The sequence below is a fragment of the Gymnoscopelus braueri genome (assembly GCF_963280865.1).
Source record: "Gymnoscopelus braueri genome assembly, chromosome: 6".
NCBI lineage: Eukaryota > Metazoa > Chordata > Actinopteri > Myctophiformes > Myctophidae > Gymnoscopelus > Gymnoscopelus braueri.
The window spans coordinates 35,684,407-35,712,206 of NC_137607.1; the positions used below are offsets into that span (position 1 = coordinate 35,684,407).

General features: G+C 38.8%; 1 long non-coding RNA gene across 1 annotated transcript in view; it reads left to right on the forward strand.

Annotated features, from left to right (window-relative positions):
- Positions 1 to 1,289: 1,289 nt before the first annotated feature.
- Positions 1,290 to 27,800, forward strand: part of LOC308087745 — a 37,560-nt gene continuing 11,049 nt past the window's right edge. Inside the window, exon 1 of the long non-coding RNA XR_013933362.1 lies at positions 1,290 to 1,486. This is a non-coding gene — a long non-coding RNA (uncharacterized lncRNA). The remainder of the gene's footprint in view (positions 1,487 to 27,800) is intronic.

A 27,800-nucleotide genomic window follows, 5' to 3' on the forward strand; every position in this document is an offset into this window, starting at 1 on the left:
CACCCATTCAAACCGGGAACACATCATGTGTCATTTTAAGATTTCTTTGGCTATTCAAAAATAGCAGATCTACAAGCTCAAAGTGAGCTTGTACATCATGCTATTTATTTGAAAAATGGTGAAAATGTGTGCAAATCTTTGTATATATATATATATATATACATTTTTAACTAAAATCTTTGCTTCTGGGGTCCCTGGAACAACATATTTTGAGATGGGGGTCCGTGGCCAAATACATATAATTTTGGGGGCCCTTGACATGAAAAAGGTTTGAAAACCACGAATATTAGCAAAGTTTTTCGGAAAACTGTTAGGATTTTGAAGACATTTGTAGTTTTTCAAAAATAGCAGACTACAAGCTCATAGAGCGGCACTCGGTGTGTTACATAGTGTGTTTAACAAAGGTTCTGCCTACGTCATACATGGGAAACTGGCGGCCTGGGGGCCACATGCGGCCCCCACCTTCACTTAATGCGGCCCCTTATCGGAGATGTACAAGCTCAAAACGCGTCGCACTGCGACACGTTTTGAGCTTGTAGATCGGCTATTTTTGCTACTTTTGTGTGACATAGAATGGCGAAGTAGGCCATTAATTTATGAAAAAGGTTAAAATACTGAGATAAGGGGTGTCTGCCCGACGGTACATGCAATGTGGCCCTCTGGAGTGAGTGTGGGTGAGAGTCATACTCACACTGCGATTTAGATTTAAAGGGATATTTCACTTTCAAACATGTTTGGAGGTCATTTTAACGCCTACTCTGGCTTTTGTGAACACCCCAGACAGTTTTTAAGTTGCTTGATTCAGTATTAAGATATTTGATATTCATTTGATCTGACACGCACACAGAGGATTTAAGGAGGGGATTTTCTACAGCCGATATACAAGCTCACAATGTGTCACGGTGCGACGTGTTGTGAGCTTGTAGATCTGCTATTTTCACTTGATTTGAAACAGGACCTAAGTGGTTAATTCATAATATTTTTGATGAGTCCCTTCCTAGAAATATAGAGGAGTCAAAAGTACCATGTTTCTATTTGAGATGTGTGAAATCCATGCAAAAACAATACAAATGAAAACCTTCAAGTACAGTATTAAAGTAAATGTTGTGACTTACTGTGTACCACTATGCTATTGAGGTGTGCACCTGGGCCTGACCCTTCCCCCACTATGGAGGAGGGGCAGGTTCCTGCATATACTGTCAGTTCCCCAGGCCAGGCTGTCTTCCTGAGAAAGCAACCCTCCGAGGTTAGAGACATAAAAAAAGTTTTTGTTACACAGACTCTTATGCCTGTGCCTTTCACATAATTGGTCTCACCTAAGTTCATTCATCTAGATTTGTGTCCATTCATCAAGTGACCTGCAACATTTTATTTTCCACCCTGAAGGAGACATTGCTGCTGGTGTCCATGGACAAGGATATTCTCATGACTCTGGACAACGTAGCAGACAGAAGTCACCTCCTGTGATACCTGCTGACATTTCAAGGTAGGCCACCCATTCAAACCGGGAACACATCATGTGTCATTTTAAGATTTCTTTGGCTATTCAAAAATAGCAGATCTACAAGCTCATAGCGCGGCACCGAGTGCCGCGCTATGAGCTTGTACATCATGCTATTTATTTGAAAAATTGTGAAAATTTGTGCAATTCTTTGTATATATATATATATATATATACATTTTTAACTAAAATCTTTGCTTCTGGGGTCCCTGGAACAACATATTTTGAGATGGGGGTCCGTGGCCAAATACATATAATTTTGGGGGCCCTTGACATGAAAAAGGTGTGAAAACCACGTACGTTAGCAACGTTTTTCAGAAAAGTGTTAGGATTTTGAAGACATTTGTAGTTTTTCAAAAATAGCAGATCTACAAGCTCATAGCGCGTGCCGCGCAATGAGCTTGTAGATCTGCTATTTTTGAATAGCCAAAGAAATCTAAAAATGACACACAGATGCGTTCCCGGTCTGCATTGGTTAACAGCCACACCTTTCCACAAGTTTCCTAGGGCTTTGTGGGCATCACATCCTGTCGATTTGATCAGGTATCAGGGATCAAATCGACAGGAAGTGATGCCCACAACGCCCTAGGAAACTTGTGGATAGTTTTGTGTTGTTAAAAGTGGAACATTCAGCGCAATTTGTTTTTTGCTCCCACCATGGCTGTTATTATTGTGAATATTGCTAGTAGAACATTATAACATACATACACACACACACACACACACAACAACAACAACAACAACTGCAACATGATAATGTATCATTCTACGAAAACGTGCCATTTTCCATTTTCAATGATTTTTAAAATACAATTGTAAACGTTTTTAAGTCCTTTTTTTAGATGAAGTAGATCCGTACCTATCAGAAACATGAGCCGTGCCATCTCAGGCAATTTTATTTTTTGTATTTGGGGGTGAGTGAGGGAGAGAGAGAGAGAGAGAGAGGGGGGAGGTGAGAAAGACAGCGAGAGAGAGAGAGAGAGGGAGGGGGGGCGGTGAGAAAAAGAGAGAGGGCGAGAGAGAGAGAGAGAGAGAGAGAGAGAGAGAGAGAGAGAGAGAGAGAGAGAGAGAGAGAGAGAGAGAGTTTAATTGACATGGATTTACTTTCACTGACCCAAATAGTTCTTAACTAAATGTAGAAATAACTATACATTCCTGTGTATTCTCTGAGGTACATAACTTCAACTGAAATGCCCAGAATTCAAACCCGGTTGATTGTGCATATATGATTTTTACTGACTTCCACTTTCACAATAAGTGTAATCATATGATGGCAACAATGGCCCAAGGGTTATGAGAATCTCTCTCAACACCCTTTAGGCTAACCACTAGCTTGAAAGTTGCTGCCAGTTGCTGTGGTGAAACACTAGAGCAGTTTCACTCAGTCAAGCTCGCAGCTCCTGACGTGCAGTCTTGGCCGTTCCGTTTCACTGGCGAGTTTGCTTTTAAATACAAAGAGACAAAGATTAGACTTTTTTATGAATATGCAATTTTGTCCAATCTATATGGTAGACAGTGGTGGAAAAAGTAGGCTACGCAATTGTTTTACTTAATAAGTAAAAGTATCAATACTGCAATGTAGAAATACTCTGTTACAAGTTAAAGTCCGGACTTCAAAATGTACTTGAGTAAAAGTAAAAGTACTCATTATGTAAGTTTGAAAGGTTTGAAATGTTCTAAAGGTTTAAGAGGTTCCAAAGGTTTGAAAGGTTTGAAAGGTTTGAAAAGTTTGAAAGGTATAAGTATTTTTACTCATTTGAGTACTACTGGGTATGTTTACTCAATTTAAGTACTCTTAAGTATTGTTACTCAATGTATTTACTTTAAATTATTTTTAGTCACTTTATTTACTTTAAAGTATTTTTTACTAATTTTTTACAACTTTTAAGTATTTTTACTCTTTTTATCAACTTTTAAGTATTTTTACTCAATATAAGTACTCTTAAGTATTTTTACTCAATGTATACATTTTGATACCAATACTTTTGTACTTTTACTCAAGTGCATTTTGAATTCCAGACTTTTACTTGTAACAGAGAGTACTTCTACATTGCAGTATTGATACTTTTACTGAAGTAAAACATTTGAGTACTTTTTCCACCACTGCTAGCTGGTTGCTATGGTAGCAGCTAATGGGGATCCTTAATTTAAAAAAGAAAGAAAGAAAGACCCTAACCCCTTTGCTAAGCGGGGAACATAGAACCCTGGGGAACATAGGGAAAAATATATAAAATAAAATAATAATAATGATAATAATAATAATAACTAGAAGGTACTGTTCCTGAAGAAACAGTGTGGGATCGCTAAGAATGTTGCTGGTATTGAGTATTGATAGTGTTAGTAGTGTTATAGGTTTGAAAGGTTTGAAAGGTTTGAAAGGTTTGAAGGGTTTGAAAGGTTCGAAAGGTTTAAGGTTTGAAAGGTTTGAAAGGTTTGAAAGGTTCTAAAGGTTCGAAAGGTTTGAAAGGTTTGAAAGGTTCTAAAGGTTCTAAAGGTTCTAAAGGTTTGAATGGTTTGAATGGTTTGAAAGGTTCTAAAGGTTTGAAAGGTTTGAAAGGTTTGAAAGGTTCTAAAGGTTTGAAAGGTTTGAAAGGTTTGAAAGGTTTGAAAGGTTTGAAAGGTTCTAAAGGTTTGAAAAGTTTGAAAGGTTTGAAATGTTCTAAAGGTTTAAGAGGTTCCAAAGGTTTGAAAGGTTTGAAAGGTTTGAAAAGTTTGAAAGGTATAAGTATTTTTACTCATTTGAGTACTACTGGGTATGTTTACTCAATTTAAGTACTCTTAAGTATTGTTACTCAATGTATTTACTTTAAATTATTTTTAGTCACTTTATTTACTTTAAAGTATTTTTTACTAATTTTTTACAACTTTTAAGTATTTTTACTCTTTTTATCAACTTTTAAGTATTTTTACTCAATATAAGTACTCTTAAGTATTTTTACTCAATGTATTTACTTTAAATTATTTTTAGTCACTTTATTTACTTTAAAGTATTTTTTACAAATTTTTACAACTTTTAAGTATTCTTACTCTTTTTATCAACTTTTAAGTATTTTTACTATTTTTTTCAACTTTTAAGTATTTTTACTCATTTTGAGTACTTTTAAGTATTTTTACTCAATATAAGTACTCTTAAGTATTTTTACTCAATGTATTTACTTTAAATTATTTTTTGTCACTTTATTTACTTTAAAGTAGCGTTTACTAATTTTTACAACTTTTAAGTATTTTTACTCTTTTTATCAACTTTTAAGTATTTTTACTATTTAAAAAGTGAAATATCTCTAAAAGTACACTTATTTCAAAAATTCTAATGGTAGCCAATATGTCCTAAGTAGGCTGAACGTTATAGAGTTGGAACGGAGTTTCTAGCTAAAAGTATGAATTTCTCCATTGAAATGAATGGGAGTTTTTTAGAAGTAAAAAGTGAAATATCTCTAAAAGTACAAATGATTTCAAAAATTCAAATGGTAGCCGATATGTCCTGAGTAGGCCGAACGTTGAAGAGTTGGAACGGAGTTTGTAGCTAAAAGTATGAAGGACTAGTTAGCCGTCAAAAAACGGGCGGAATAAATAAATAAACTAGAAGGTACTGTTCCTGAAGAAACAGTGTGGGATCGCTAAGAATGTTGATGGTATTGAGTATTGATAGTGTTAGAGTTAAAGGTTTGAAAGGTTTAAAGGTTTTAAAGGTTTTAAAGGTTTTAAAGGTTCTAAAGTTTTGAAAGGTTCTAAAGGTTTCAAAGGTTTGAAAGGTTTAAGAGGTTCTAAAGGTTTGAAAGGTTTAAGAGGTTCTAAAGGTTTGAAAGGTTTAAGAGGTTCTAAAGGTTTGAAAGGTTCTAAAGGTTTGAAAGGTTCTAAAGGTTTGAAAGGTTTGAAAGGTTTGAAAGGTTCTAAAGGTTTAAGAGGTTCTAAAGGTTTGAAAGGTTCTAAAGGGTATTTACTTTAAATTATTTTTAGTCACTTTATTTACTTTAAAGTATTTTTTACAAATTTTTACAACTTTTAAGTATTTTTACTATTTTTTTCAACTTTTAAGTATTTTTACTCATGTTGAGTACTTTTAAGTATTTTTACTCAGTATAAGTACTCTTAAGTATTTTTAATCAAGGTACTTACTTTAAAGTATTTTTAGTCATTTTATTTACTTTAAAGTAGCTTTTACTAATTTTTACAACTTTTAAGTATTTTTACTCTTTTTATCAACTTTTAAGTATTTTTACTATTTTTTTCAACTTTTAAGTATTTTTACTATTTTTTTCAACTTTTAAGTATTTTTACTCATTTTGAGTACTTTTAAGTATTTTTACTCAATATAAGTACTCTTAAGTATTTTTACTCAAGGTATTTACTTTAAAGTATTTTTAGTCACTTTATTTACTTTAAAGTAGCTTTTACTAATTTTTACAACTTTTAAGTATTTTTACTCTTTTTATCAACTTTTAAGTATTTTTACTATTTAAAAAGTGAAATATCTCTAAAAGTACAAATTATTTCAAAAAAAATCTAATGGTAGCCAATATGTCCTAAGTAGGCTGAACGTTATAGAGTTGGAACGGAGTTTCTATCTAAAAGTATGAATTTCTCCATTGAAATGAATGGGAGTTTTTTAGAAGTAAAAAGTGAAATATCTCTAAAAGTACAAATTATTTCAAAAATTCAAATGGTAGCCGACATGTCCTGAGTAGGCCGAACGTTGAAGAGTTGGAACGGAGTTTGTAGCTAAAAGTATGAAGGACTAGTTAGCCGTCAAAAAACGGGGGGAAGTATATAATAACGGTGTTGAAGATAACAGTAGTGTGATCGCTTTAGCGATCCCACAATAAATAGTGGCAATAACATTAGTGTGATCGCTTTAGCGATCCCACAATAATAACAGTGTGCCTTAAGCTGCAACTAGCAGCTTAACTTTAATATGTAGGACAGACAGACCAACTGCTTCCTTCGGTGTGGGCGGATATTTCTGACAGAGACCCTTGAGGGGTGATTTCCCCCTTCTGCAAAATACATGAGGAACGCTGGTCGTGAGGAAACCACAAACTTCCTGTCTGCCTTATAACTGCTGCATCTCAAAAATCTACTGCTTGTCTGAATTATACCTTTCAGCAGCTTTGAATGCAACAGCGATTCATTTAATTTACGTAATGAATGTTTAGAATTTAAGGTTTAGGAAAATTCAATGTATTGCATAAATCATTCACACATAGACACATACAGTTGTACAGAGTGCAGACTCACTTTCTATGGATTACACTACAAGTTTTCACCTGCACACTCATGCACCCGCATAAACTCACATGAACTGTCTTTGTTTGTTTGCTTATGCTCTCTCTCTGTCAGATAACACTGGAGCCGGGGTTAAAATATAATCTAGAATATGAACCTCAGTCCCCACCAGCTCATCACTGTCATCAGTCTCCCTCTCTTGTTACCCGGGCAACAGAGATAGCACAGATAACTGCATGGATTAAAGTTCTCAGTCGCCACGACTGATTTCAGTCGTGGCTTCCATAGAAGCCAGCATGTTGTCTTCAATGGAAGCATGTTGCACAGCGAAAATAGCCGATCTACAAGCTCACAACACGTGTTGCGAGCTTGTACAATGTTCAGAATACTTATGTTTAGGGAAACATAGTAAAGTGTAACATTTCTAATTTGCTAAATCATTAGAGCATTAGAGCATGCCCTGGGTTACATCTGGGACAAATGTAGTGCTTTTAGATTGATTCGCACAAAAATATCCCTATGGCCCTGGACTGTAATCCAGACTGTAAGCCCTGGATGTTCCGTCATACGTGAAAATTGTCCTCTGCATTTACCTATCCTATAACAACTAGGAGCAGTGAGCAGCCATCGTGTGGCACTCGAGAGCAATTAGTGGTTAAGAGTCTTGCTCAGGGACACATCGCTGGCCTGGAATTGAACCTGTGACAACCAGGGCCTCTGGCTGCCCAGGCGTGCTCACTGACCACTCAGCTATGGCCGCCTCTGATTACGGTAAGTAGTTTGATCCCACGGGATCGCCCCTTCCCTTATAGGGCACAGCAGTGGCGGACATTTTGTAGTGCCACAGATAGAAAACCCATTCATTTCCCCCATAGAGCTTTCAGAGAAAAACATATTTTATATATATATATATATATAATTTTAAGCCTGGAAGACAAGCCATCCAGGCTCCTGGTGAATTAAGAGTCCAGAGGTAAGCACGCACATCCCAAAACAACTTATCGGGTGCTGGACAACAATACGTACATGATTTACATGATGAAAATGATTTAATAGTTTCAGGCTGAAACTATTAAATCATTTTCTACTGGGAGCTAAAGGCGTGCAGACTTCCCTTCTTTCCTGGTGAATTATGACCATAAAACATTTGATTCTGGGTCAACAAATGTTTGAATATTGAATTATATTATATACTATTAGGGGTGGGACCGGAACCCGACTCCGGCGGTTGAAGATGGATGGGGTGGGACGATACGGAATGCTCACGATACCTGTGGCAATATTTGGCCCTCGATAACGATAATATCATGATACACGATATCTGCGATACTCGATATATTATATATATTTTTATCAACAATTATATCCCGATATCTGTAACTGAAGAAGAAAAAAAACCCATTAAAGTCAAAAATCTGGAATTATGCATTAATCCCAAAATCGTATTACATTTTTGTGCATAACGAACTGGCCTAGTACAATGGACAAAAATATGCATTCATAGTGCTTCCTCCTAACAGTAAAACACTGAATGCAAACAAGAAAGGATACAAAATAACCCCTCACTAAAATATTGTGTGCAAATAAAATTAACAGGGGAAAACTTCTTTCTTAGCAGTGAGTAGCAACTTGTTTTATGTAAACCTGACAGTGCTTAGTAAATATCACCAATTTGTTTTATGCAAACTTATTAGTTTACCCTCATTTATCTCAATATCGCCACCACAGACAGGACAGGCGACATGAAGTACTGCACTCTAGTCTGTGGCAACCGGGGGAATCCATAGAGCACATGCATTGTCACTCCCTTTCACAAACAAAGTCAGATGTTTTCTCATTGATTGATGGTTTATTAAGCACACTTACGGCACACAGACCAACATCAAAACTGGTACAAAAGACACAAAAATAAACAACGATCAGAATAAACATAACATGTAACGCATACAAAACATATGTCAAGGCAGACAGTGAGAGAACCCAGATGCAGAACACAAACAAAGGAGACTTAATTTAAGTAAACTAAAGAGTCTTTAATTCAAAAGAACGAAGGTACAGGCTCCAAGAGCCGAGTAATAACGTAGGTAGGTTTTCACCACAAAGGAGATTAAGCAGGGGGTCCAAAGTAGCATGGAGCAAAGACAGTCCTCCTTATAGATCTGCGGTCTTCTGTCCAGGTTGGACTGTGGAAGAGATCAGGAGTTACTAGTGGTCAAGAAAGAATCTGGTCTTAAAGCTAAGCGAGCAGCAGAACTGACCTAGTACTAGCTGCACCAGTGCACTAGCTGGAAAATATCACTGAGCACTGAGTGCAATCACAGCCAGGTATAAGTAGCCAGCCAGGTAATTGCAGGATGGAAGACAGCCAGGTAATTGCCAGGACACACCCCCCCACAAGCAGAGTGCAGCTCCAACCTAATGGACAAACAAGCAGAAGTTAAAGAGACAGTACAGACCTCCCAACTGCCATGACAACATAATGAAAGAAAATACACTTGCAATGAAATTTGCCTCACTGGCTACATATTGCAGTGAAGGGAATGCGTCCAGGAAACCCAAAAGAACAACTAACTAACAAACCTGAAACAAAAACAAATCGATCAATTAAACTCATAATGAAACCTAACATAAAACACAAATGTTGACCTTCAAAACAATAAAACAAACCTTGCCAGCGAGGTGCTTACAAACAAATACAAACACATCCGTCTTCACGGAAGCGAAACTCACTTTGAGATAGTGAGCTCTCAACCGGCACACTACCATATAAGGCGACGGCCGGAAGTCGTCAGAACGTAACTTCCAGACCTTTTTAGCAAAATAAAATAAATAGGAGTGAAAATAAAATAATGACAAATATAATAGGTTATGGCAGCCAAATGCATGGTGTAGTAAAATATTGATATTTGCCGATTGTGTATCAATATAGTTATCGTGAGGGGAAGTATTGCGACACATCACAATATCGATATTTTGTCCCACTCCTATATATTATATTTAATAAATGCCCTTTTCAAATATTTTTTTGACACATTATTAAATGTTTTATGGTCATGATTCACTAGGAGCCTGGATGGCTTGGTTCCAGGCTTAACATAATTTATATAAATATTTTCCGAAATCTCTATGGGTTTTCCATCTGTGGCACCACAAAATGGCCACCACTGCTATAGAGTACTATCACTGTCACTCGTTCATCCCCTGGGTTGCGGAAGTAATTTCTCTATGGAGAATAACATTGGGTCATCTTAGAATCGTCTCATATAAGAATTGTGGTCCAAAAATAAACAAACTGTCCCGGCGATATTGTCAGGGATGTGTCGCTGTATCGTTTATGATAGTCAGTCACTCATATTTGAGTCTATTTCTGGCGAAAATGTAACTAATTTGGCCACAGTAACATTAGCGTTTTCTCACCGTCAGTTGATGCTTCATATCCATATGAGTCAAACCGCCGGGGTCATTTGTTTATTTTTGGAACACAGTTCTTATTTGACGTGATATTAAACAAGTCTATGGGAATTCTGAATGGGGGAAATAAACCGCAACCCAGGTAGGATGAGTAAATTACGTCAGACTTCGGTGCTCTATGCCCTATACTATACTGCCACTACCTGCTCTAGGCTCCCAGGTCCTAGGGTCCTACCTCTCACACATAGAATGTTCAGAAACGTGTTTAAATACTTTTTGCCCACACAGTCTCACCCACAACTCAATGTTCATTCCACTTAGCTCCAGCGAAACACTTTATTGATCAACACCGACGTAAGCTGATAGAGAACGTGAAAAAGGTCAATAACATCCTGGATATGCTTCTTGAGAAGAATGTCATCAACAAAGAGGGCTATGATAATGTGAGAAATAAGGCCAACATTCAGGAGATGATGAGGGCACTCTATGAACTCCTGAACTCAAGAAAGGCCAAAGAAATTTTCTACCAAGGTCTTAAGGAATATGAGGAGTATCTTCTTGATGATCTGTAAGTAATGCATATTTAAATTCATGTTTAGGCTAAACGTTGTATTAGTACAAGAGAATGCACCTTTTCAGGCCATTATACTTTAATAGTCAGGGGATATTAAAAAAATCTTGGAATAAATTCCTTACCAAAAAAAATCTTCACCAATGTGTTTGTAAAGGTGTCTAGTAACACATCTCACAAAGACTGAAATGCAGTCCCCCTAGGAGAAATTTTGACAGCTCCTTAAAGTTGGGGTACCCACCATAACCTTGGTTAAAAAAAAATCAATGAAAAAACAAAACAAAATTTAATTCTGTTTTAAGTAGCATGTGAGGGGTCAAACTAGGGTGTTTTTTCTGAATCCATTGCAAGCATTTGTTTTGCACCAAAACCACTCCTTGGGCTAAAAACGGCCATAGCCATCCTTTTCCAGGTATACTTTTTGTGTAAAAAGCCCATTGAGATTGGGCCGTTTTTAAAATAAAATAAATGTCAAAAATACTCCTAGGGGGACTGCATTTCAGTCTTTGTGAGATGTGTTACTAGACACATTGGCGAAGATTTTTTTTGGTAAGGAATTTATTCCAAGATTGGAAAATATTCTGCTAATATCCCCTGACTATAAGTATCATGTATCATTCTCAAGTATCCTCTTTCCGTTTCTAATTCTTACAAATTTGAATTAGTTACCCAGGATTTCCTTCATTATTTTGACAGGAATGTTGTTTTTAAATTTGATTGTTTACGTGAGGTGAATGTGAAGTGGTCTGATAGAGACAAAACATGTTGATTTGAGTTACTGACTCATGTTTGGTATTTACACCAAACATTCATTTGAATTGGTATATTTATATATATATAGTTAGTATAACATTTTGCATTTCTCATCAGGTGCCCTCAGCCTTCTCCTCCACCACTCAGTGTAGCACATCCCAAAGGAGCAAGTGCATCTGACCCAGGTCAGTACTGTTTAAAGTTGATTGACGTCGCAAACTAGTTGGGCTGGCCCCCTATCGGTCGGTATGCAGATACTCCAATTTTGAACCCCCCAAAATGTAATACAAAAGATTAGAATCACAACATGCAATTCTAATTTGTTTTTTGATCGGATCCTGCGTTCATGGTTCAATTTTGATTCTACAACCTACGGTTCAGGAGTTTTAGGCAAAAGGTAAAGCTGTCTGTTATAGTTATAGCACCACTATGAGGCCGGCTGGTGTCACAATTTTGTTCCTGCGTAGGCCAATGGACTGTGAACCTCTCCTCCAAGTGTTGTAACTAGCCCTTACGGTTTCCAAGAGAAAAACATGTGAATGGAGTGCATCTGTGTAACACTTAAACCATTATTTTATACTTTGGCTATTCAAAAAAATAGCAGATCTACAAGCTCATAGCATGGCACCGAGTGCCATAGATCTGCTTAACTTTTTGCGTAAAGAAAAGAACAGAACTCTTCCTCACTTCCTTTCTCTCTCTCCTCCTCCTCGTCCCAGCTGTCCCCAAGCGCCCAGAGGAACTGGAAGTTATGGCCATCACCAAGGAATCCGTCACGGTGGCCTGGAGACCACCCAAGTACGACGGCGGGTGCGAGGTGACCGGCTACGTCCTGGAGGTCCGCCTCCTGGGCAAAGACCACTTCAGCCACGTGGGGGCGGACAGCACCCTGCTGGAGAAGACGTTCACACACGCCGGCCTGAAGGAGGGCTCCAGCTATGAGTTCAGAGTGGCCGCTGTCAACCAGGTGGGACAGGGCAGGTTCTCCTTCGCCACCAAACCTGTCGAGTGCAAAGACGAGCTGGGTGAGTACTGACTGATGGAATGAGAAGAACTCATGCCTTGAAATTGTATTTGAATAATTGATCTGCAATATCTAATCTAAATGTATCATTTGATAAACACACTTTCTAACCTAAAGCCAAATTACCAATACATGTATTGATTATATAATGATTGTATAGAAATGTATTCTGCAAGAAAAATGTACACATGATCAAAAGTTTGGTAGTGACCATTGGTTAACAAAAAAGTCACACAGTGTGAAGTGAGTGGTGCCTTTGATGCGTTAATTTCATTAAGCTATATGAACTAGAGGAACAATGTTAAATCCCTGTCCATTCATTTCAAGGCTTCTCAACAGGAACACAGAGGGGCGAAGCTTAAAGGGATATTTCACTTTCAAAAAAACTTTTGGTCATTTTATCATCTACTCAGGCCTTTGTGAGCCCCCCAGACAGTTTTTAGGTTGCTCGATTCAGTATTTAGATATTTGATATTCATTTTATCAGACACGCCCCCTTCCTATACAAACCCATTGTAACTTCAAACTCTATTTAACCATGTTAGATTCGTCGAAAACACCCGTCCTTGGTTCTGGTGACTCACCCTGCCCTCCTAATGCGTGAGGGGGCCGTGTTTTTCCGATTATTGTTTTTCATTATTTTTATTTAATTTTTTAATTTTTTAATTTTTAATTTTAATTTTAATTTTCCCCAAAAAATATTTAAAATAAATGAAAAAATTAATTGAAAAAACACGTCCCCCTCGCGTATTAGGGGGGCAGGGTGAGTTACCAGAACCAAGGACGGGTGTTTTTGATGAATCTAACATGGTTAAAATGGAGTTTGAAGTTACAATGGGTTTGTATAGGAAGGGTCTGATAAAATGAATATCAAATGTCTAAATACTGAATCGAGCAACTTAAAAACTGTCTGGGGGGCTCACAAAGGCCTGAGGAGACGATAAAATGACCAAAAGTTTATTTGAAAGTGAAATATCCCTTTAAGCATGCCTGTCCCTATTGGCCGTCTAAGAGCACTTACTAAGTTTGGGAAGTTTAGTATGCTGGGCACTGGAGTTATGGCTGTTTAAAGCCCAGCCAATAGGAATACAGGTGTGTGTGTGTGTGTGTGTGTGTGTGTGTGTGTGTGTGTGTGTGTGTGTGTGTGTGTGTGTGTGTGTGTGTGTGTGTGTGTGTGTGTGTGTGTGTGTGTGTGTGTGGGCTTTTTGACTAGTGTAACCATTAGTCGACCTTGTTGGTACATGATACTGACCATGATACTGACATGATACTTACCATTATACTAATATCATGCTGACCATGATATTGTCATGATATTGTCATGATAATGACATGATACTGATCTGATACTGACCATGATACTGACATGATACTGACCATAATACTGACCATGATACTGACACGTTTCTCAACAATATGAGACGTTATTGTCTCCGGAGAGTATGTTTTGCCCCCTGTCCGTCTGTCCGTGTGTCCGTCTGTGAACAGCTAATCTCCGCCACCGTTGGCTTGACCGAAGCGAAACTGTGCACACACACTCCCTGGATGCCAGAGCAGAACCTCTGCCCCAAAGTTTTCAATTGCAATTCGGTACATAGTAGTGATGAGCGGGTCGACCCGTAACCCGCGGGACCCGCGGGTCAACCCGCGGCGCGGGTAGGTCGAGTCAGGATTTCAGAGAAAATTATGCGGGCTGAGGGTGAGCGGGTCAGCCGCTCTCCACGAAAAAAAAAAAAAAAAACCCTATTTTGACCAACATGCTTGTTTATTCAGCCCATGACAATGTTGTGCTACTGTAGACATTTAAAGGGACTTTGGGTACTTAAAAGAGCGCTATATAATATATATATATATTCCCACCGCGGGTCGCGGGGCGGGTTGAGCCATAGATTTATATATGGGTTCGCGGGGCGGGTTGAGGCGGGTCGCGTTCCGTCGCGGGTTGGGGCGGGGCGGGTCATGAAAAAACCCGACCCGCACATCACTAGTACATAGTATCTCTATAGTTATTACACAAAACTGGTCTTTCAGATTTGTCATATTCCATCCTGATTGGCTAAAATTGTGTACTCCGTTTTGAACAAAATGCCTCAAATCATGAAGATTCACATCAAAAGTTTGCAGTAGTGGCTTGTTTTTAACAAAATGCCGCGAATCATGAACGCAGCGTCCGATTGCGGTCAAACTTTGCACGCACATTCAAACTATGTTGAGGAACCAATGCCACCCTTTTGATATTGGCCTGTTAAAGCGCCACCAGCATTTTTGGAACAAAATGCCTCAAATCATGAATGCAAAGTCTGATTGCCGTGCAAATGGCACCCTTTTCACATTGGCCTATTATGGTGCCACCAGGAGGCCACAATAATCTACATGTCCTGGCGGAGACCTGTGCTCCAAGGAGCACTTTCTCTAGTTGTTCTCAAGTATTTGTTTTTTACCTTTATTTACCCAAGATAGGTTTGCTGGAAACAAATTCCCTTTTTCAGGAAGGCCCTGCTTCACACTCACACACTGTCATTTTAGATTTTAGCTATAGCAACATAAGTTTTTCAGAAAACTGTTAGGATTTGGAAGGCATCAATCGGCATCAAATGGACAGATTTCCCAATGCTATAAAATGCTCTGTTACTAGTAATAACCAAGATATGACTGACCCCCCAATCACCCCCTGTAGCAACTCATAATGTAACTAGAAAGAGTGCTCCTCGTAGCACAGGTCTCCGCCAGGTCAGGTAGGTTATTGTGGGCCAGCATTTTTGGAATAAGAAAATTAGGACATACCAGTCCTGATCCCATGACCATGAGATAATGTGTACCAATTTGCGTGGTGTTGATTTTTTGCATGGAATAATATTCCATGCTGATTGGCTAAGATTGACACATTATGACAAATCAAACAGATCCGTCTTGATCACATGACTATAGAGATCATGTGTGACGATTTGAGTGAAATTTCAATAAAATCTGAAGGAGTAATACAAATAAAATTGTTTTACATAAGTCGGCCTCCTGGTGGCGCTATAAAAGGAAGATTTGAAAAATGCAGGGCAAAGGTTTTTCCTTGGCCTCTAAGGAGTGCCATACAGTTTTACACAGATCGGTGCAGTTATAGGTAAAAACACGAATCGGCCTGTTATAGCACCACCATGAGGCTGATGAAACTCGGCCTAGTGGGAATGTGTGTGCAAAATTTCACGGAAATTGCATGCTGTGTTCATGATTTGAGGCATTTTGTTCAAAACGGAGCACTCCTGCAAACAAACAGAGAGGTACAGATGCCGATGTCAAAGCAAGAATAGGCAAGGACAGCCTTTTACAGGAATAGAAGATCTTGCACTTTAGAGATAGGTAACACAAATAAGGATCTTCAACTCTAGTGTAAAATCATCTATTCTCTCTTTCTTTCTCCTTTTTTGCCTCTACCCTCAAAGTCAGATATCTATTTCTAATTTGTAACATAGGAACACATGATGTACAGGCATCACTCTGAACCAATGTAAATGGAACACCAGTATATTTGCTTCTGTTGTTTATTCGGCTGTTTATTATTTTCCACAATTGTATAATGATTTGACTGTGTTTCTGCTGAATGCTGAAATCCATCAAGCTTATCATAGTTTGGGTTTTGTTGTGCAACACAAATAGGATTATCTTTTGAAGTGACAAAAGGCCCTTTTCTGCTTGTCTCTTTTTCAGTGTCTGCTTCTGGAAGAGGCAGCTTCTACACCTGGCTCATGGTGCTGGCACTGGTTGGGGTTTTTACCTCTGTAGTCGTGGTCTACCGTGGCCCAGTTGACAACCAGCGAGTCCTTGGTGAGTACGTAATGTTATAGATACATTAAAATAGAATGGAATAGTGCATGCGCTTTCCCGGTAATGGACACGCGTTTATATTCAACATGGAGTGGCAGGCTGGCTAAAAACCTGGTTTAAAAGGTTGTTTCATCCATCGATAACTTTTTTTCCAGACGGTCGGAACTACAGGCATCTGTAGCTTAACGGGATTATACCTTTCCTTTTTTCATAAAATACAGAAAAAGTTACGAATTGATTGCGCTGATCGTCCCCTCTTAACAAGAACAGTTTGAACACCGAGCGAGTTGCCCCGCTGCCCGCAGCTGTGGTGAGCGGAGGGGGAAGCCACTCTCGTTGAGTCCTTAATGCTGTTGTTAATTGCCTTGGAGGCTATGCTGTTTGTTTTCTTTGCTACCCAAAGCAGTAGTAATAAAGTATAATTTTTATGAGGCATGGCATCGTGGACCTAATCTGACTCAGCCAGATGAGGGCGGTATTGAGTTTCACAATACACCCTGATCTGGAATCTCTCAGGGAGTTAAGCTGCCCGGTCTCTGCGTGTACGAACCAATCAGCGGCTACTAGGGGCGGGATCATCCAATCACCTGCCGAGTAGCTTGAAAAAATGAAACGCCGTCTGGCATCGATTCTGCTACCGGAGTCTCAGATGGAAGTAGGCTGTGAAACAAAATGTGTGTCACAAGCTTCTTCCATTTGGCGAAGTCAGGTTATCGTGGACCCCCAGCCAATGCGCCAAGTATAGACTACCCCAGATTGGGGAACCCTGCTCTTTGTGCAATTTTGCTGGGGACCCATGATGAGAATCACAGCATTGGACAACCTGCTGAGCTTTTCCAAGGTGTTCTGATGTTAATACCATGGATAGTAAAACCTATTGATCATAAAGCATATTATGAAGGTATTCCATCATTAGACTGACATAAACAGCATGTTTACTGTGTTTTAGAGGAAGGTTGCTCCTAAGTGGAAAATCTTAAATCCAGTCAACATACTGATACACAATCGGTAACTTCTACTCAATGTAATTGACAGGTCCTGGTGGTTTGGAAGTGAAGAGGCCTGCTAGGACAACATCAAATGCAGTTTTTGAACCACTAGAGGGATTCTACTGTGTATCACCAACAAAGGAGGGATGTATTAAAGCACAGAAACACATCAACTGCAAGCCTGGTCAATATATTGTTCAAAGAGGTTAGTCTGCTTCTACTGATTCTAATGATAGGAGGATAACAACAAGGAGCAATCAAGATGTATCATTACACAGCAATACCTTTCAGCAGATCCCCCAAAATGTTCTTCAGGATTTTTAATTAAGAAAAAGAAGCTGAAAAGAAAATAAAGAAGCTGAAAATAGCCCACAATGAGCTTGTATATCTGCTTTTTTTGAATGTTGGCCCGTTATTACATGCACAGAATAGGGACGCCAGTACAGTACAGTACTTAAGTACTGTACTTAAGTACAATTTTGAGTTATTTTTTACTTTACTTGAGTATTTCCAATTTTCAGTACTTTTACTTCTACTCCACTACATCTCAAAGGCAAATAACTTTTACTCTACTACAAATATTTGAAAACTTTAGTTACTAGTTACTTTGTAGATTTTGATTATTATAAAAAAAAAACACAATAACCACCTCAACCCTATATATATTTCGGCCATTTGAAAATAGCCAATCTACAAGCTCACAATGCGTCGCGATGCGACGCATTGTGAGCTTGTAGATCTGCTATTTTCTAAAGATTTGTATACGTTTTATACATTTGAAAACTTGTGAAATGGGACATTATGCATAAAGAGTACTTTTACTTTTGGTACTTAAAGTATATTTTGATACCAATACTTTTGTACTTTTACTCAAGTAAATTTTGGATTCCATACTTTTACTTGTAACAGTATTTCTACACTGCAGTATTGATAGTTTTACTTAAGTAAGAAATGTGAGTACTTTTACCACCACTGAGGGACGCTATGGTTCATGTGGTAATATGTTCCCTTGCACATACGAACTGGAATATTTATTGAAGTATGTTGACCTTGTATCTTGTGTTGTGACTCTGTTTTGTTTTATTATAGGAACATCATTTACAGATACTGTGTGTGCTGACTGTACTGGTGATACATATTCAGATGGTACATTTACAACTTGTCAACAACACACAGAGTAAGTGTCATTTACAGAAGAGTCAAGTCCAACCTTCATCATGCAAATTCATCAAATTAACATGAACTAATTCAAATATTATTCCAGCTGTGAATCCATTGGACTTCAACTGATAACACCAGGAAATCATTCAAGTGATTCTACATGTGGAGAGATTTCATCAGCAGTTTTTGAACCACTAGAGGGATTCTACTGTGTATCACCAACAAAGGAGGGATGTATTAAAGCACAGAAACACATCAACTGCAAGCCTGGTCAATATATTGTTCAAAGAGGTTAGTCTGCTTCTACTGATTCTAATGATAGGAGGATAACAACAAGGAGCAATCAAGATGTATCATTACACAGCAATACCTTTCAGCAGATCCCCCAAAATGTTCTTCAGGATTTTTAATTAAGAAAAAGAAGCTGAAAAGAAAATAAAGAAGCTGAAAATAGCCCACAATGAGCTTGTATATCTGCTATTTTTGAATGTTGGCCCGTTATTACATGCACAGAATAGGGACGCCAGTACAGTACAGTACTTAAGTACTGTACTTAAGTACAATTTTGAGTTATTTTTTACTTTACTTGAGTATTTCCAATTTTCAGTACTTTTACTTCTACTCCACTACATCTCAAAGGCAAATAACTTTTACTCTACTACAAATATTTGAAAACTTTAGTTACTAGTTACTTTGTAGATTTTGATTATTATAAAAAAAAAACACAATAACCACCTCAACCCTATATATATTTCGGCCATTTGAAAATAGCCAATCTACAAGCTCACAATGCGTCGCGATGCGACGCATTGTGAGCTTGTAGATCTGCTATTTTCTAAAGATTTGTATACGTTTTATACATTGAAAACTTGTGAAATGGGACATTATGCATAAAGAGTACTTTTACTTTTGGTACTTAAAGTATATTTTGATACCAATACTTTTGTACTTTTACTCAAATAAATTTTGGATTCCATACTTTTACTTGTAACAGTATGTCTACACTGCAGTATTGATAGTTTTACTTAAGTAAGAAATGTGAGTACTTTTACCACCACTGAGGGACGCTATGGTTCATGTGGTAATATGTTCCCTTGCACATACGAACTGGAATATTTATTGAAGTATGTTGACCTTGTATCTTGTGTTGTGACTCTGTTTTGTTTTATTATAGGAACATCATTTACAGATACTGTGTGTGCTGACTGTACTGGTGATACATATTCAGATGGTACATTTACAACTTGTCAACAACACACAGAGTAAGTGTCATTTACAGAAGAGTCAAGTCCAACCTTCATCATGCAAATTCATCAAATTAACATGAACTAATTCAAATATTATTCCAGCTGTGAATCCATTGGACTTCAACTGATAACACCAGGAAATCATTCAAGTGATTCTACATGTGGAGAGATTTCATCATCAAGAAACACCACTGATGTACTTAATGGTGCTTTTGTTGCTTTTGTTGGTTGGCTTGTTTTAACTGTACTTTATGGTGCTTTTGTTGCTTTTGTTGGTTGGCTTGTTTTAACTGTACTTTATGGTGCTTTTTGTTGTGGTTGTGTTTTAATAACTTTAGCTTTTATCTTTGGTCCTTTGAACTTTATTTTTAAGAAATATGGTTTTGCTGGTGGTATAAGTTATGTTGTGTTTGTTGATGTTTGTGGTGTTCTTTTTGGTTGCGTCACTGGTTGTGGTGTTGTTATTGGTGTTGCTGTTGGGTATTTATTTTTTGGTGTTTGTATAGGTTTTAATTGTCATAAGCGTCATTTTGCTGACCCTAAAACAATGGCTGAAAATATTTTACCGTTTAGTCTGTGTATTGCTATTGCTCTTAGTGTTGCTGGTGTCAATTTTGGTATCGTGTTGGGTTTGGTTTTGACTTTCCAATCCTTCGCAGCATATGAAGGATTGAGGATGGAGAAAGACGGCCTTTCTTTTTTTTATTATTTTATAAGGTTAATTAGGTTTGTACGAGAGTATAAACCCTAATAGTCGAGGGTGACCATATTCTGAATTCCCAAAAAGAGGACACCTAACGAATGCGCGCGCGCCGTTTTTTGGGGCGGTTCTGGGCGGTTTTGGCCGTTTTTTTGGGCAAAAATGGGTGGATTTTGGGTGGATTTTGTAACTGTTTTTTTTAAACTTTATTTCGGTTTTAAGGTTAGGGTTAGGGTTAGGTTAGGGTTATGTTATTTAATTATTTTGGGGGAGCCATTCTTCAAAATAACCTCTCTCATGTCTATAATGTAAAAATGTAAAAAATGCCTCAAAACCTGTTAATTAAACAAAAGAAAATAGAGAAGTAGCCTGTTATTTAATGTTTCGGTACCCCATTCTTCAAAATAACCTCTCTCATGTCTATAATGTAAAAATGTAAAAAATGCCTCAAAACCTGTTAATTAAACAAAAGAAAATAGAGAAGTATCCTGTTATTTAATGTTTCGGTACCCCATTCTTCAAAATAACATCTCTCTCATGTCTATAATCATGTAAAAATGTAAAGAATGCCTCAAAACCTGTTAATTAAACAAAAAGAAAAAAGAGAAGTAGCCTGTTATTTAATGTTTAGGTACCCCATTCTTCAAAATAACATCTCTATCATGTCTATAATCATGGAAAAATGTAAAAAATGCCTCAAAACCTGTTAATTAAACAAAAAGAAAAAAGAGAAGTAGCCTGTTATTTAATGTTTAGGTACCCCATTCTTCAAAATAACATCTCTCTCATGTCTATAATCATGGAAAAATTAAAAAAATGCCTCAAAACCTATTAATTAAACAAAAAGAAAAAAGAGAAGTAGCCTGTTATTTAATGTTTAGGTACCCCATTCTTCAAAATAACATCTCTCTCATGTCTATAATCATGGAAAAATTTTAAAAATGCCTCAAAACCTGTTAATTAAGGCTTATTTGCCACGGAGACATATGTTCCTGCTTTGCAAACAGTACACTCTGCTTCGCATTTGTCACGACCCAGACGAAAACACGGGTACTTTTTGCGCATTTCATCCGTGAAGTTACATTTGCGTTTCGGCATTTTCTCCGCCTCTGTCTGTCTGTGTAACTTTTTCGGGGAGCAATGATAGGCAGCGCTGAGCGCGACACTGTTCCTTGTGTGTCTGTGTGAGTGAGTGAGTGAGTGAGTGAGTGTGTGTGTGAGTGTGTGTGTTTGGTCACGTCTGCTGACAGGCTGCTGGAGGCACACGTGAGTCACGTGTGCCTCCAGCAGCCTGTCAGCAGCCGTGTTGCGGAACCAGGGTTACGGAAGGACCATATTTAGCGCTTTCAGTGTAAAAAAAAATAAAATCCCAAAACACCGGACATTTGAAGGATTTTATAAACTCCCCCCGGACAGGCCGGACAGCATAGATATTAGAAACCTAGATACCTCATTGGCCTCTGCAGTTCATTGGGGCGACTTGTATCGCAATACACGGCGGCTCTTCCGTCTTCCGCAGGGAACCTGTCACTCAAAGTGACTACTGGCCAATCACAGCGCTCACAGTGCGTTGACTACTGGCCAATCACAGTGCGTCTTTTCCGGGACTTGTCAGTGCAATGGTTCTCAACCAGTGGTCCGGGAACCACCAGTGGTCATTGAGGGGGTTCCAGGTGGTACCCAGCTAAATGATGTAGAGTTGATAATAACCAAATGGACCCTTATAGATCTTTAAATCTTGAGTATAACATTTCACACTGTCAAGAGTCAAATAGTTAAACATCTGCATTACTTACTAAACAAGTACACAATTAGAGAACGTAAACAATTGTTATTTTGACAACAGCTTTATCGAACGATAACATATTCTACGTTTTGGGTGTGAGAGGCTAAAGCTTATCAAACAGTGTTCCGTGACTCAAATGCTGAATAAATAATGGACCTTGATATGAAAAAGGACCAGTCTCTTATTTGAATTTCACAAATAGAGTGTGGAGTTTGCCAAGTTCCAACTAACTAGATGCTGCGCACAGCTGTCAGCTGCTGCCTCTCAAAGGGTTAAGAGCTGGGTTAAGAGCTGGGTTACAAAAAGACCCGCCCCCACCTGCCTCTGATTGGCCTACCGAACTTCCGCGTGTGTGACGCACACGGCAGCCCTGCGGAAGCAGGAAGCGCGCCCGAGATACAGACGCTTCAGAGCCGAATGAGGCGTCTACCTTTATATGTCTAAGCCGGACAGCACCTCAAAAGAGGACACGTCCGGGTAAAAGAGGACGTATGGTGATGGTCACCTCACACGTCACATGAACGTAAATACACCGGATTTAGCAAAGATGCTAATTTTCATCCGCAGTCCTCACACAAAACATAAAATCAGAAAAACAATAACATCAGAAAACAGACAAACGGTGAAATACAATTACATAACATCACATAGCCTAAAAATGAACCTAAAATATGATCACAAATGGTTGCAGCTTTGGTTTTCAAGCAACCATCTTTTCACATTTGGCGTTAAGATGTTGGCTTTCCACGCGGGAGACCTGGGTGCAAAACATGAATGACAGAGAATTCCATATTGTTTGAATCTCTGTAGCATATATGCTACTAAACTGATAAATGCATGAAAGTTGTTAACATAATTGTGATGATTGTGTGGGGATGGGAAGGTCTATTTAGACAAGAGCTTCATGTGGAGTAATTATGGAATTCATAAATGTATCTGGATATGTCATTATGCAAAAATCATGAAACAAGGGGGAAGAGTTCAATGAACAACTGTGAACTATGACTTTGCTGTTGATGATGTAAATATTTCTGTTGATGATGATGATGATGATGATAACCCCTTGAGATGCCGCATCTCGTTTTGTGTGGGCAAAGACAATCAAACAGACCACAACACAACACAAGACAACACAAAATCAAGAGTGTTATACTCTAAGCAAGCTCAAAAGATGGATCTTTATGTGTGATGATGATGATGACACATCTGGCAATACTGTACAAATGAATCAGTTGTATTGTGTGTACTGGTATTTGGTAGGTTATTAAAGCTGAAATGAAACATGAAACTTAACCCTTTTAAATTATACTTTTTCATTGTGTGTGTGTGTGTGTGTGTGTGTGTGTGTGTGTGTGTGTGTGTGTGTGTGTGTGTGTGTGTGTGTGTGTGTGTGTGTGTGTGTGTGTGTGTGTGTGTGTGTGTGTGTGTGTGTGTGTGTGAGATTTCTTCATGTAAGACAAATATAATGCAGGCTTACATCAGCAAGTACCAACACATTTCAACCAATGACATCATGACATGCAGCCATCAATCAATGTTCCACACAGAGCTACTGCAAGATTCATTATTGCTACAGACACAAGATGGTGCTGTTGTATGCTGTAAGTTATGGGTTCATGGCTGTAAGTTTTCACTTATACCATATCCCAGTGTTTGTCAACCCTGGCAATCGGACCTTTTTTGTGCCGTGAGGATAATGCTAGGTGTGCCGAATGAAAAAGAAAGAAATCAACCCCCTCCCCCCAGAACAATAGATGCGTCATGGGCGCCATTGCTCATCGTCCGTCGCGGACACCGACACACATCCAGTGAATCGACCCTCGCACACATAATTGCAAATGTGTGGCTTTGTCTTCATGGGACCATCACTGTACTCGCCTGGCAGGTACTCAGGGGTGAAAGTGGGTCGGAACGGGCCGATACGGCGGACCTGAACGTCGTACCGGCAAGCCCATGTTATAACCTGCCATGATGAATGTCCAACAATAAAACACTACATAAGTGTTAGATTTCATATAAAGTGCTTCTAAATCGCTCCAGGGTGTTAGTGTGAACATAATCCGTGTAATTTGTGGTGTTTAATTACTCCACGGCTGCAGCGACGTTGGCTGACTGGGGTAACCGAAAGTCTCGCCCCAAAGCACCTTACCCCCATTTGTTTTCGTGGACCAGCGGTTCTTGTATTTGTTTTACTGAGGATAAGGTTAGAAATAAGTTTAGGTTTAGGCATAGTTTTACTGATGTTACGTTTAGGAATAAGGTTACGTTTAGGAATACCAGGTGGGCGACTGTGTTTCGGGGCGAGTGTTTTGGTGGTCAACTGGGAGCTCCGTGTGTGCTTGCCTCAGCCAGGATACAAACTCTGTGTTCAGCAAAACAAGCTCAAGTTTCACACTAAGACAGTTGTATTGTGGCCTAATTTGTTGTTTTATTTTTACAAATCTTTTTATTAAGTATTTTTTCTAAAAAAGGATTGAAGTTTCAAACAAAGACACTTTGTCTCTTTCCTTTTTTTTCTTTTTAAAGTTATTTGTTGAGTGAGTGCTGTCATAAATGTTTGGATGTTGTGTTTTTAGAAGTATATTGGGTTTAGTACAAAGAAGTTTTACTCTGGTAAGGTGAAATCAGACTCCTCCAGTCAGCAGTGCACTGGCCCAAGTTTATATATTTGTAGGCCAAAGACATTTTGTAATGTTTCTTTATTACATCTTGTGTACATGAGCAAATATTTTGTAGCAGCAATAAATGTATAGCCTGCCATATATATATATATATATATATATATATATATATATATATATATATATATATATATATATATATATATATATATATATATATATATATATATATATATATTTTTTTTTTTCTTTCTTTTTTTTTTTCAGATAGTCTTATCAATTCAATCCATGCTTTCAAATGCATTAACCACTTAGTCTGACACACTCTGAGCTTGTATTGGTAAGCGGTGCCAGCCGCATCTGTCTGTATGAGTATGGAATAAACATACGTCACTGCTTGACACAAAGCCACAACTAATTACAATAATTTAGCTCAAACATGAGGCACAGTGCACCACTCACACAAGCCACTTAAAGACACAGACTGGCCGGCACCGCACATGTGCACGCTTTGTGCACACGTGTACACACAATGACCGCATCTCCCCCAGTGAACAGTCAGTGATAAGGCAGCCAGGACAGGAATTTCATGGCGGCCACGACGGCCCTTCTCTTTGGCCGTCGGCCCTTCTCTTTGGCCGTATGCCCCTCGAAAAATTACATGCCCTACGGCCACTGTGGCCGTAGGGCCCACGCTGATTTCACCGTTCCCCCTCTGCACTATCTTCCTCTCAATAAGGTTGACACCAGTTGTCTGGTTGAGATTCAACATCAAGTGAAATGCTGCACATAACCAGTGGTAGTGGTTGGTTTGATTTCGGGTTTATATTCCAGCTTAAAATGCGCGGAAGCCAAGCAACGCTTTTGACAGAGAGAGCGAGAGAGAGAGAGAGAATTATTTAATGTCAATCAATAGCGTCCTGTCTCTGTCTCGCGCATATATCACGTGAGCCTTGCATGTGTGTACCTGCCCTTAGGGAAAGCAGAGCCTACTGGTGGTGCTGGGGTGGTGGTGGGAGCACACACAGCCTATAACACAAAGCTACACAGCTATTGTCTAATCGCCAACGTATAAAAAGACCCCCTGGAACCCATTTCACATTGAAATACCAGCGGGGCTAGTGTAGAGCCCTGGGGGACCCCAGTCAACTAAGTACACACTACAGGGTTTAATGGTTAAATTACAGTGTACAAATGGAACCAAATGGTTCCATTTGATTTCCGGATGTATTCTTCATCGGGAGTCACAGCATTACGTGCTTGGCCCCCTAATAGTCAGGCAGCTTAAGTCCATTTTTTGAAAGAATCGTTCACTTTGTGATACAAGCGCCACATTTTCACAAAAGCCTGTTAGCCATGCAAAAAAAAACAATATGGCTGCCATTTTCCAGGATGGCTGCCGGCGAAAGACATTTTGTGTGGTTTTTGACTCGGATTGTGATTGGATAATCCAATTTTGATTATTTTGGCATCAGAATATAGTTTTGACAAACTTCAACGCCAAACAGGAAGTGAGAATAGCCGATCTACAATTCCTATTGGCTGGGCTTTAAACAGCCATAACTTCGGTTCGCAGCCTGCTACCGAGTACAAATTTGGTATGTGGACTAAGACCACCAATAGGGACAAGCTGTAATTTCTGAAGCTCCGCCCCCTCTGTCTTCCTATTGGCTGGCCTTTAAACAGCCATAACTTCGGTTCGCAGCATGCTACCGAGTAAAAATTTGGTATGTGGACTAAGACCACCAATAGGGACGAGCTGTAATTTATGAAGCCCCGCCCCCTCTGTCTTCCTATTGGCTGGCCTTTAAACAACCATAACTTGAGTTTGCAGTATGCTACAGAGTACAAATTTGGTATGTGGACTTAGACCACCAATAGGGAACGATCTGTCATTTCTGAAGCCCCGCCCCCTCTGTCTTCTATTGGATTTAAACAGCTATAACTCTGGTTCCCAGCATCAAATACATCCGAAATTATGTGGGTACACTTAGACGGCCAATAGGGACAGGCTGAAATTGCTTAAGCCCCGCCCCCACTGTGTTCCTATTGGCTGGGCTTTAAACAGCCATAACTCGAGTTCGCAGCATGCTACAGAGTACAAATTTGGTATGTGGATTTAGACCACTAATAGGGATGAGCTGTAATTTCTGAAGCCCCGCCCCCTCTCGGGGTCTTCCTATTGGCCGGCCTTTAAACAGCCATAACACTGGTTCTGAGCATCGAATACCAACGAAATTTGCTAGGTACACTTAGACGGCCAATAGGGACAGGCTGAAATTGCTTAAAGGGGTAGTTCACCCCCAACATTTTCTATTGATTACTGACCATCTGGAGCCTTGAATTCATAGATATTTTTTTGTTTTTGTCACATTCCTAAGCCAATAATTTGATTATAATAAATGTGTCCCCATTGATTCCGGTAGGAGACACAAATGCATTTGTGTCTCCTACCGGAATCAATGGGGCTAAATTTATTATAATCAAATAATAAAGGAAGGAATGCGACAAAAACAAAAAAATATCCATGAATTCAAGGCTCCATGGGGTGAGTAATCAATAGAAAAAAAGTTATTTGGGGGGTGAACTACCCCTTTAAGCCCTGTATTCTTACAGGGTTGTATCTTGGACAGAACGTCGAGGGCCCGTTCATCGCTGCTTGCAGCTTTAATTATTTTTATTTTTGGGGGGGGATCTTGGATTTACCTTTGTGTGTTTATTTGATAAAACCTTTACAATTATAAAAGCTACGTAAATGTACTCTGCTCTCATGCCAGCAGACTGGACTAGATCCTGAAATCCTATGTTTTTAATCGAGAATCGTTTTGAATTGAGAATCGTTTTGAATCGGAAAAAAACTTTTTTGAATCGAGAATCGTTTCTTTTGAAAAAAACAGAATCGTGACCCCACGAATCGGAATCAAATCGAATCGTGAGATAGCAGAAGATTCACAGCCCTAGTTGCCTGGCTCCAGATACATGCAACTTGATAAGTCT